Here is a 12,356-nt window from a genome sequence, read left to right as displayed (position 1 = left end):
TGCTCCTCTCATTCAGGTGACAGTGGCTACGCCCTACGGGAATACCTCCTGACCCCTTACCTCAACCCTGCCACACCTCAGCAACGGCGATACAATGTTGCGCACATCCGGACAAGGAACTGTATTGAAAGGACATTTGGCCTGCTCAAGAGCAGGTTCCGTATACTGCACAAGACAGGTGGGGCCATGTATTACAGTCCTGCAGCGTGCTGCCGCATTGTGGCTGTCTGTGCAATGCTTCATAACATCGCAACCAAGCGCCGGATACCAGTTGACATCTCAGGCAGTGAATCTGAGGGGGACGACCGGCCACCAGCACATGCGCACCATGCACGCGGGGAGAACCCAGCTGAAGGCCACAGACGTCGCAACCACATCACAGCTAACAATTTCTAGCCCACCCCCTTCCCCCACCCCACATATCACAATAGCATGCAGAATGTAATGATTACACAAGGCGAATGTGTGCAGCAAAATAAATGTATTTGTTTCAATCACAATATAAAAGGGTCAAGGTAACAACTATTTACAAAATCCAGTATTCCAGCATACTGCATGTAAAGGATCATGGCAGGCTTAGCATCAGCCTGCGCCTGTGTCCCTGACACAATGTCATTGGTGCTTCCGGCGCACATTTCCCAGGCGCCTGTGAGGCTCTTCCTCATCCTGGGCAGCTGGACCAGGCGTAGCCCTGGTGCTGCGCCTAGGTGGGGGGGCCTGCGTGGCAGAGTTGCTGCTCACGCTGGAGGCAGCCTCACTCGCATCATCTCCCCCTACGATGGCCGGTAGGACAGGTGCAAGCAGTGGGATCACGGCGGTGGTCAAGTGCTCCAGCACCCGGGTAATCTCCTCGCAGCACTGGACCAGTTGGTGCTGCTGGGTCATAGAGCGCCGCGACAGCTGGGTGGTGGCATTTGCTGCCACATAATTTGATCGACTATAGGTCGACAGCTGGCTCACCAGCTGGTGGTGGCGCCTGCGTGCAACACTGCGCTGCTTCCCCAGCGCTGCAGTATTGGCCTCCATTGCCGCCGTCATGCGCTCCATGGCCGCCGTCATGCGGTCCACCCGCTCGCCGACTCCCGCCACATTGCGGCCGATCTTCTGCAGCTGGAGGTGGATGGCTCCTTGCTGCTGCGACTGGCGGTGGTGTAGACGGAGCATTCGCCGCTCCACGCTCATGCAGGCATAGAGATGCCCATTGCCCCTCCTGCTGTTCCGCCGCTGTGTGGCGGATGTGGCTGGCCCAGATCGTGTAGGACGAGCTGCAGGTGTTGTAGCAGCTGGTGTTGCAGGTGCGGCAGGCACTGGAGGCACATTGGTGGGGGGCCTGGCCTTGGCAGCCGGTCGTCCAGCAGATTTTGCAGCAGGTAAGGTGGGGGGCCTGGCCTTGGCAGCCGGTGGGCCTGCAGATTTTGCAGCAGGTAAGGTGGGGGGCCTGGCTGCTGCTGTTGGCGCTGTGGCAGGGGCTGGTGGCTGGGTAGCGGGTAGGGATTCCTCCTCCTGGGCCTCCTCGTTGATCACCAGCCTCTCGCTGTCACTGCTGTCATCCGCACCTGTGAGGGTAAGTGGATACTCATTAGGTGCATGTGACTGTCAGACGTGCAGATGTTACATGCATGCTGGGTGACATTCCCTGGATGACTGTGGATGTGCGCACTTAGGAACCTTTCTGGCCGCATTGTGGTACTACTACATTGTGGACATACTACGTCTCCCACAATGCCTCAGGGCATTTCCTGATGCACAACATAGGCATGATTAAGGGCCAATGAGTGAGCCTATTTGGTCAGGGACGGTCATAGGGGACAGGGTCGCAGTCGCATGCCACTTACCTTGGGTGTCTTGTGTGGGGCGGGAGGAGTCCAGAGTGGTCACGCCAACACACGCCTCCCTCTCCAAGGTGTCCTCTACCTGGTCCTCCAGTGGGGTGTTGGGTGGGACAGTCGGTCCACCACCTCCAGTGCCTGATGCCTCACCAAGGCGCGCCGCCACCTTCTCCTTTGCACGCCCTCGGAGGTCGTACCAGCGCTTTTTCAGCTCCCCCAACGACCTGTCCGCAACGCCCACAGAGTTGACGCTGGAGGCAATCCCCACCCAGATCCTCCGCTTCTCCTGTTCTGGGACCCTCTTGGAGTTGGCACCAAAGAGCTGGTCATGTTTGGCCACCACCCCCTCTATAAGGTTCTCCAGCTCCTGCTCCGAGAACTTAAGTTTGCGCTTGCGGCCAGCGCTGTTGCTGGGGCCAGGCTGAGGTTCAGGTTCGTCGGACATGGCGGTCGCTATTTCGCCCGGGTCGGGAGTCGCTAACGGAGGTTTTGCGTCAGCTTTCCGTCGTCTTCACTCGTATGGTAGCGTCACTGTGGTGTTTGGGGCTGGGATTTGGCTGCTTCCTGGTTGTGATGTCATCACGGTGCTCGGAATGCGTCTTCCCGTTTTCCAGATCCCGCGAGAATGCGACTCGCAATCCCGATCGCACGGGATTGCGAGTCGCAATCCCGTGCGATCGGGATTGCGTGTCGCAATCCCGATCGCTGGTGGCCGGAAATAGCGATTATTCTGCGTTTTTTGTAGGTCGCTAACGGCTTTAGCGCCCGCGTGCGAGTCGCTATTTTTTCCCCGAAAAGTACATGAATGCCGTTTTGCGTTTCCTCAATTGCGAATCGCTATTATTCGCTATTAGGGACACGCAAAACGGCATGTACATGAATCAGGCTGAGGGTTCCTAGCGCTGGAATACTTCAGGGTGACTACGCGCTCTACAAAAATAAATAATAATAATATTAATAATAATAATTTCCCAGGGTCATCCATGATTATGTTTTTGAGGCTGCTATCGCTGGTAACCTGGTGATATGGGCTGTTTGCTCCAGCTTGTGAATGGTGAATTAAATGTATCATCATTTTGGCTGCAATAAAGTGCTCTTAACTCAGCGATGTGTCCTTGAGAATATGCCTCTTGGTGTTTTAAAGACCTGAGAAGTACTCGAGTGCAGCGCTGAGAGCCGTGCACGCAGCTCGTTCACACCAGGGGTCAGCGCTGAGAGCTGTGCATCCTTCGTATTCAGACTAGGGGGCTGCTCTAAAAGCCGCTCACCCTTCGTATTCACACTAGGGGGCCACTCTAGGGTCGCGACTCCAAACTTGTTTGAAAAAAAAAAAAAAAAAAGCATTCACTTTCATTAATTTACATTTGCCTCAAGGCCCCCATCCCCCGAAGCATGCCCAGATCTACATATTTTTTTTTCTTAAAGGGGAGGAGGGGGCCCCCCTCCCAGGCCACTTCTGGCCCTTGGAACCCAATCCCCCTTGGGGCCTGGCCTCTCTGTTGGGGACCGTGGGGGGAGCCCCAATGCCCCCACGGTCCCATTGCTCCCCGCCTCCTGCGGGAGCCGGCATTCCTTTTGGGCAACAGAAGCTACTAACCTGCAGCTTCCCTTGCCCAAAAGCAATTCTCCTTTCCTTTATTGAAGGGAGAGGAGGTTTTCCTCCTCTCGCTTCAACGAAGCAAACCAGGGTTTGCTATCACAGGGTGGAAGCCATGCTCCCATCCTGTCATAGTAAATGGCAATGTTCCGGGGGTGGACACTCGGGGACATTGCAGGACCCGGCCCTGAGTGGTGACGGTCCCCAGGGCCATCAAGCGCTCCTGGAGGGGAGCTGCGCGGTCCCCCACCTCTATTTTCAAAGCTCTGGGTGGTGGTGGTCCCCGGAGGCTGTGGGCCCTCCCGCACCTAATTTACATAGCCCCGAGGAGGTGGCGGTATAATTATACGATTACCCCTGTGACTGGGCCCACCTGGGGGCTCATTTAAATGAAGTGTGGGAGCCCCGCTTAATTTAAAGAAAATTATTTGTCCGGATTGGCGTACCCACCGCGCATTTGAACGTTTAAAAAAAATTATAATAATAATTGGGTGGGGGTCCTTGTAGAACCCGCTGAGCAGGCCTAGGGGGTCCGGGAGTTTCTACCCTGCCCCCTTTTCTTCATTTTTCACTTTCTTTTACTGTTTTCTTGTGAGTCGGTTTTACCGAGTCACAAGATGGCTGCCAACACTTCCTGGTTTGGAGTGTTGACAGCCAATTAGAATGAAGCAAGTGGTCGGGAGGGTTCGCGAACCCACCACAACCCTAGATATCAATATTCTTATTTTTCAACAACTACGGAACGGATTTGCACCATCTTACAAAAGGTCGCTTTCTGAACCAAGAACTACCTTTTTGCCAATTTTGGTATAATTCCGTTCAGCAGTTCGGGCTGTAGCCTTGGCTAAAGTTTCCTATGGGAAATTGATTTTTGGACTTTTATGTTTCGAATTTCTCAGCAGCTACTGAACGGATTTACACCATTTAAAAAATGGTCGCTTTCTGATCCAAGCGCATCTTTTTGCCAAATTTGGTGTAATTCCTTTCTGCCGTTCGGGCTGTAGCCTTGCTAAAGTTTTGTATGGAATGAACATGGAGAAAACACTTTTTTGGACCCCCCTTTTTTCTCAACCCCCGCTTGACGAATCACCCCAAAACTTTCAGGATAGGAGCCGACCAGGATAGACCTTTTTTTTTAGAATTTCGCAAAGATTTGTCAAACAACATCAAAGTTATTAGAAAATTAAAAAATGCTTTTTGTATGGAAACTAGGATCTAACTATAACTATAATGACCGCCAGTAGGTAATATATATAAATATATATATAATACCATGGTAGGAATCACGTGGGACCATAGGCACTGGGGGTGTAATGCTTGTATTCTATTCTCTTTGAAAAAGACAAGGGTGCCTGGTCTCGAGTTTGAGTGCTGTTTTTTAATTATCAGCGAACATAAAGCTTCAAATTAATTAGAAAGCTTCTGTGTATTTTCACATGTTTTCCATTTTTTTAAACATTTTTTAGAAATGCGAGGTTTGAACACAACCTTAACAGAAATTATACACTTTTGGTGAAAACATTATAAACATATTGTGCAAAATATTATATGCAAATGAATTAGATGCAAATTTCTTGTGCAAAATAAGAACATCAAATTAGTGTGATTTCCTCTTTGTAAGGTACACCAGAAACAGTTGTATCAGTCCTGTCTGCCTGTTTCTTTAGCTGTTTGGGACTGAAGTTTACCATAGGCTTTTTTTATTCAAATTATGTCCAACAGCCTGGGACTGTTATTTTTTGCCTTTGGTGAAAGAAAGGATGACTCACTTGGAAAAGCCGACGCGTTTCCAAACCCGGTCCTAAGTGTTCGGGTTTTTCCTCAGGGCAACCTGGGTATATAATGGTGTTAAAAAATAAATAAACTTCTTTTAGTACCTTCTCCTATTTGTTTAAACTAAACATGGCGCTTTGTAGAACATAGGTGTACCTTATTGTTCCAGCGCCGCGATGTCTTCAGTATTCAGGGAAAGAACTTTTCTGACCTGTGTTAGTGAAAAGAGACACTGATTGTCCCTGTTTTCAGAACGGAAGGCATTTCTTGTTGTCTTAAATAGGTATTATTCACCACTTACTTGGGAAATGACTTGTGCTGCAGCCCGATTCTGCTGAGCCATGTTTCCTGAAATTTACACCGTCTATTTAAAAAATAAGCTAGTTTTATTTATCTGTGGGTCTTAGTTTGTGTAAACATACTGTTTTAATGAATCCAGAACTGCTTACTTGAGACGGCACTCTTCTTACTGGCGGTGCATCTCCGTTAATGATTTGGCAACCGCGGGGACTGTGTCCTGCTGTAAATAAATCACGAGACTAAGTTTAACTAACCTCATTGTGGCGCAAACTTGAGTTTAAGCGTTTGGGGTTTCTATCGGCTCACCTTCTTACTCTTAGTTGAGTTCTGCCACACTCGCTTCTGCTGCTGTTTGGCGTGCTACTCCAATGCGCTGTGATAAATCACGGAAGTCTTTGTCTAAGTCACATGGTTATATGTAGCTGTGACTTCTGGGAGTTGTGGTTCATATTGAAACGGGCTGCCATTTAGTCAAAGGTGGTTCCTTATGTTTTGTTATCCTTGCGAATAAGGTTTTGGATTTCAAACTCGCAAGTGAATACAGATATGTCGGTGGTGTGCACAGAGGTCAGTGTATATTTCTCTGAAGTTCTGACAATTCATTCATTCCATCAATCACGCAGTTGAACTTTAGTATCAGATATGCTTCTCTCTGCAATAGTAATGCCTCGACGTCTCCTCCTCGTGTAGGAGTTTTAATTCCGGACAACACTGTCCACTTGAATTCTTTCTCTGTGTGCCCACATTGTTGGAAATGGTGCACCATTGGAGCTGTCATTATGTTTTGTTTTATTCGGGATCAGTGTTGTGCTATTCTTTGATTGATTTGTTGTGTCGTTTTGCCAATGTACAATTTCGGGCAGGGGCAGGTGATTGCGTAGACCAAATTGCAGCTTTTGCAATTTGTGAATTCCTTGTGTATCCACTTGATGGTATTGTGCTGAAATTCAGTACCTTCTACTGTGTTGGCACAGGACACACATGTGCCACATTTATGTTGCCCTTCTATTGGTTTTAATCGCCATAAGGCACGTAAATCAGATTTGGCCTGACTCGTTCCCAGGTCTGCCCGAACCAACTGCTGCCCTATAGTTTTGTTCTTTTTGAGAGCAAAAAGCGGTTTATCGAATGGTATGTCTAGCCCAGACACTAAGTGCCAATTTTTTAGGATGATGGCTTTGAATTTGTTAGTGTGTGGTCCGTATGTCGTCACACACACTAACTTTTCCAAGGGTGCTTTTTGTTTCTTAATCAGCAATTCTTCCCTTGGCGTGTGCCATGCTCTTTTGGTGGAGTGTTTAAGCATTTTGCTTGGATAACCTCTTGTTTTTACCTGGTTACTTAGAATTTCAGCATGGGCTTCAAAGTCCTCCTTTCTGGAACAATTTCTCCTGATTCTAAGCATTTGGCTATAGGGGAGATTTGCTTTTAGATTTTGAGGGTGATAACTTTTATAGTGGAGGATTGTATTTTTGTCCGTTTCTTTGCGATGTAATGTGGTAGTGAGTTTTTGATCCTGTGGGGCAACCTCTACATCCAAGAATGTGAGGCGAGTTTTACTGAAAGAGATAGTGAATTTGATGTCAGGATGTCTCGTGTTCAGCCACTCATGGAATTGAGCTAAAGTTTCTGTGGGACCATTCCATTGACACCAAATATCGTCAATGTAACGATACCACGTTACGATATGGTTGCGGTACGGGTTATTCTGGTACACAAAACGTTCCTCATACCGGGCCATGAAGAGGACCGCCATCTCTGGGGCATAAGGACACCCCATGGCGGTCCCCTTCACCTGCATGTAGAACGTGTCCATGAATCGAAAATAGTTCCTCTTAAGTGCGATCCTGGCTAGGTCTATGATGAATTCTGTGGGCACTCTTTGTGGTTTAGGACGTGTTTCCAGAAAATACTCAAGGGCTTCTAAGCCCTCCTCCTGAGGGATCTGTGTGTATAAAGAAATGACGTCGAAGGACACCATCAAATGCTGACTATCATCAAATATAGACTCCTTATATTCTCATCAACAGTGAATACATGATAGTGACAGTCAACCATTTTCGGCTTTTGCCTTCCACAGGACCATAAAGTCCCACCATCTAGATAGTCATTTTGAAGGTGCCCTCAACTATAGTCCATCATCACTTTCCTTCTTTAAAAGCAACTAGACTGCGGAGTTTCTTACACAAAGTTGTTGCTTGCCATCTGCCATTTAAGAACAATTAATTCCTTATTACTGTTCTATGTAAAGTATATTTTAAAGGTTTACAATTGTATTTCTGAGCAGATGACTACTCAACCCAAATTTAGCTTTTTTAGATGGCAGAAGTTACTTTGTTTTTTATTTTTATAATTTTATTCATTTTTCACACTCATAATCCTAATATCCTGTGATTCAAAAATGCTTGATTGAAACTATAAAGCAATGATAATCTTACAGCCACATAGCAACAAATGTGTTAACTATGATACCACTAAAGTACTTCAAAAAGACGAGGAGATAAACAGGCAGAAGGAGACATGAATAGAGGGGGAAAAATATGATATACATTTTGAGTTTCAGTGCTAAAATAAGGATTGGTCAAAATAAGAAAAAGAGCATAGTGGTAGATAAAAGGATAAAAAGAAAATTGAAATAAACATTAAGAAATCTCATGTTGGCAACATGTAAGGGTTCCAGTATGATTTATAACTGATTTGTAAAGAGCAAATCCTTCCTATTCTTATGTGCAAAAATGCTTCATTATAAAGTACGATTGCAATATAATGCATCTTTCTCGGATATAAATCCGATCTACAAAGGGCAATTCTTTCTTATTCATATGTGTAAAAATACTTCTTTATAAAGCGCAATTGCAGTTTTAAAGTGCAAATGCATTCACAATACTGGATCTTTTCATCATTCATTTCCACTAATATTTACAACCTGTACCAAGTCTTTATCTTTCTTATATTAAAAAGTCATATTGCCATGTAAGCATCACCCACAGTTCTTTTTTAAACATTCTGATAATACGTTTGTGTTTGACCTATGCTTATTCCACATTGCACATTCTAGTTATGCCACTTGAACCACTGATATTGATCTAAGGTGCCAGTGCAGGAATATAAGCTCATGAGGTAGTGAAAGAGAGGCAGAGAGGTATTAGTCAAGGAACAAAGGAATTAGCAAAGATAGTTAGATGATACAAATATTTTCATTTTTGTTAATTGTCTCTAATGACTTGTTAAAGTGCAAGTGGTATAGTGCAAGTGCTAAAGTGCCAGTGCATGAACAATACTAAATAACTTTAATACTTCATGTTCCCCTATTCTTCATATACGTGACAGTCCTCTACCTCTCTTCGTATAAAAATCATTCTGTTGTTATTCATCAAGTCCAAAGTCTATTCCTGTGGCACCTTCAAGTTTCATCTACATTTCAAGACATTCACATTATCATATTCTTGAGGGTCAGAGGTGTTTTTTTATAAATGTATATGCAATCCAGCATCCAGATTGTATCCCATAGGTACCTCCATGCCCATTTATATAAATATATTCACTGAAAAAAACAAAGACTTATGTGAAATGTTCAGTAACAGTGTAACATTTTAAACTAGCAAAGACAGATAAATTTAAGTTATACATAGATATATATATATATAGTACATAAAATATATATAATATATATAAAATATTAATTTTATTTATCCATATAGGAACAAATATATGTATCTATACCCATATATATATGTGTGTGCATATATATTTTTCTTTGGTGGTAAAAAAAAACTCCCCTCCCTATAACTTTACCAGCCCCTGATCCTTATAAAAACATTACCTCTCTTTACTTCTACCTGTCCCTGTGTCCTAAAAGCCCTTTACTTTCCTTTACCTCTACCCAACCCTGAAACCTAAAAATCCCTTATCTCCCTTTACCTCTACTCGCCCCTACAACCCAACAGACCCTTAGCCCTTTCCTCTACCTTCCCCTTAACACTACAAAAACCCTACCACCCTTTACGTCTATCCACCCCAAACCCTAAAACTCCATCAAATCCCTTTAACTGTGCCCACCCCATAACTCTAAAATTCTTTACCTCCCTTTAGCTTTACCCATCAATGAACCCGAACACACCATACTCCCTTTGCCTGTAGTCTCCACTAACCCCTTGATACCAAATCTCTTACTTAAAAACTAAGCCCTCCCTTTTTAATGTGATAAAAAAGTTAAGGCCTGAATTAGATTTCAGAGGAGGGGTTACTCCATCACAACGGTGATGGATATCCTGTCCTCCGAAATATAAATCTCCTAGGATATATTGGGATTTATATTTTGGCGGACGGGATACCCGTCACTATTGTGATGGAGTAACCTGTCCACCGAGATATAAATCAGGCTGCCAGCTTAATTAAAAAAAATGTTTGTTAAAGCCTGCTTTGTGAAATGCTTAAAAGGGACCTTGTTGCACGTATTTACTTTGTACAGACGCAAATTTTAACGTCCATCATGGTAAACATTGCATTGTAAACGCAACATACCAATGATAGAGATCTAAAGCCCAATAGGCATAGATCACCTTCAAATAAGCCTCTGGAATTTCTGACATATCTAAAAAAAAGCACCTCTTCCTCTCGCTGTAGATTATGGGCCAGATGTAGGTATCCAAATACCAGTCGGAAACGGCCGAAAATACCGATTCTCGGCCGTTTCCGACTGGTATTTGGATATTGAGATGTAGGGGCATGTTAAATTACAGAATCGGTAATTTTACCGAATTTGTAATTTGTCCGATTCGGTAAAATACCGAATTGGTAAAATTACCGTTTCTGTAATTCAACATGTAGGTAGCACTGTAATCAGTGCTACAAGTGTTTAAGAATTCGTTATTTACCACCAACTAGAAGTTGGAGGTAAATAATGAAAACCCTTCAAAAAGCATTTTTTTTGCTTTAAAAAACGTGCCATGTTGCAGACATACATGCCCTAATTGCATGTATGTCAGCAACATGTGCACCCATGCACAATTGAGGGGTGCAACAGGGTGTCAAAGTGACACCCTGTCCCCCTTGCAAATTCGATAATTTTACCGAATCGGGATTTACCGATTCGGTAATTGGCATTGATTCCTATGGGCCTCAAGGCCCATAGGAATCAATAGCAATTACCGAATTGGTAAATACTGATTCGGTAATTACCGAATCATTCCGATTCGATAATTTCGAAAGTGAAATTACCTACATCCCATTTACCTACTCTTAAATACCAAATCGGTAAGATTCGGTATTTAAGAGTAGGTAAATCGAGATTACCTACCTCTGGCCCTTAGTCACTTTTCCTTCTGATGCTCCTCCACACATTACACCTCTTAGGTTACCAACCTCCAGTGACCGGATGCCTATCAATGGTTTGTATTAATCTGCATCACAGTTGATGTCATTGTGACTCTAGTGACCATCAACACCATGACTTTTCCATCTTCTTATCTCACAGTAATGGCTTCAAGGATAATAGGCTCTTGCAGACATGTCCATCCCAAACCAACGAAACGTGGCGTTGCCTATCCAGATTCTTCACAATGTCCTCTGCCAAACCTTTCCATTGTGCAGTGCTTTGAAGTCACAGAAAGTGACATGTAGTGTGATGGAGCAGGGTTTCGAGAAAATAAAACCTGCTCGGATTGATTCCTCAGTTACATTTACAAATAGTGTGATGTGAAATTAATGTGCAGAAGCACAGGAAAATGCTTTGCGCATTCATGCACTAATATAAGACTGATTCATGACTAGGCAGCGTTTGTGTTATGCTTTTCTTAAAAATAAAAATAATGCTGCTTTTGTTCATTAACGCTCTTGCTAGAAAACATAACATGGGATAGTGCAATGGTGGGTGGTAAACAGTGAGAAGTACATTTCGTGAAATTAATAATGTCTGTGTTCTATTCATTTTAAAGAAACGCATGGGCCTACATTTCTGCCTGCCTGTAGTAGGTTAAAAAGAGGATTATTAAGAGTAAATAAGCTAAAAATCAAGCTCTGAGAGAGAAGTGGCAGAAGCTAAGGCTGATAACCTTCAAGAAACATTTGTTTGTCTGTCAAGTAATGGAGGAATGTCCATGAGAAGTGACAGAAATGTACAAAGCAAAAAGCAATGAACAATGAATTTGTAGTGATTTGCAACATGTTATTTACCAAAGGAAATGTGAAGTCATCGGACGTGGTTAATGTAATGTAAAATATGAAAAGAAAGATTGTTAAGCAAATATGAATGTGACTATGGTGGTGTGATAGAACACCCCCCGAATCAGCCAATGAGAGATCGAGATTTTGTAAATGTTTCAATAACTGTAGGTTGGACATGTTGGTTTTAGGGTATAAGTGAGGTGCCCTTGGGGCTGTGGTTAGGAAGCGTTTGGAAAGAAGCTTAGAGTGTGATTGTTGCTGTTTGTCAGTTTGCTGAGGCGTACCTGTTTCCTGTTCCTGTTCCTGTCCTGTAACCAATATCCTAATAATCTTCGTTCACTGAATCTGTCTCATGAGACCCCTACTATCCCGGTGGCCAACGGATGGTATTTCTCTATTTTCATAGTTTAGTATAGCTAATTATCTGTACTTTAATTTATAACTTGCAAATGTATTTTATCTCTGAATCATTTGTCCCTACGCCTATCCACTCCTTCATATGCATTTTATTTATTTGATATGAGTTTGACACTGTTTGTATTTGATAAATGTTCTATCTCTGTGTGTGATTAATGCATTGTTTCCCTTGTGAATCTGTATATGTTGAACTCTTATTTACTTAATTATCTGGTGATAAACATTATTAACTTGACATTGAGTTTGTGGTTATTTAATAAAGATAGATAGATAGT

Source organism: Lissotriton vulgaris, chromosome 8, assembly GCF_964263255.1.
Source record: "Lissotriton vulgaris chromosome 8, aLisVul1.2, whole genome shotgun sequence".
In the NCBI taxonomy this organism is placed as follows: Eukaryota; Metazoa; Chordata; class Amphibia; order Caudata; family Salamandridae; genus Lissotriton; species Lissotriton vulgaris.
This window is presented reverse-complemented; position numbering follows the sequence as displayed.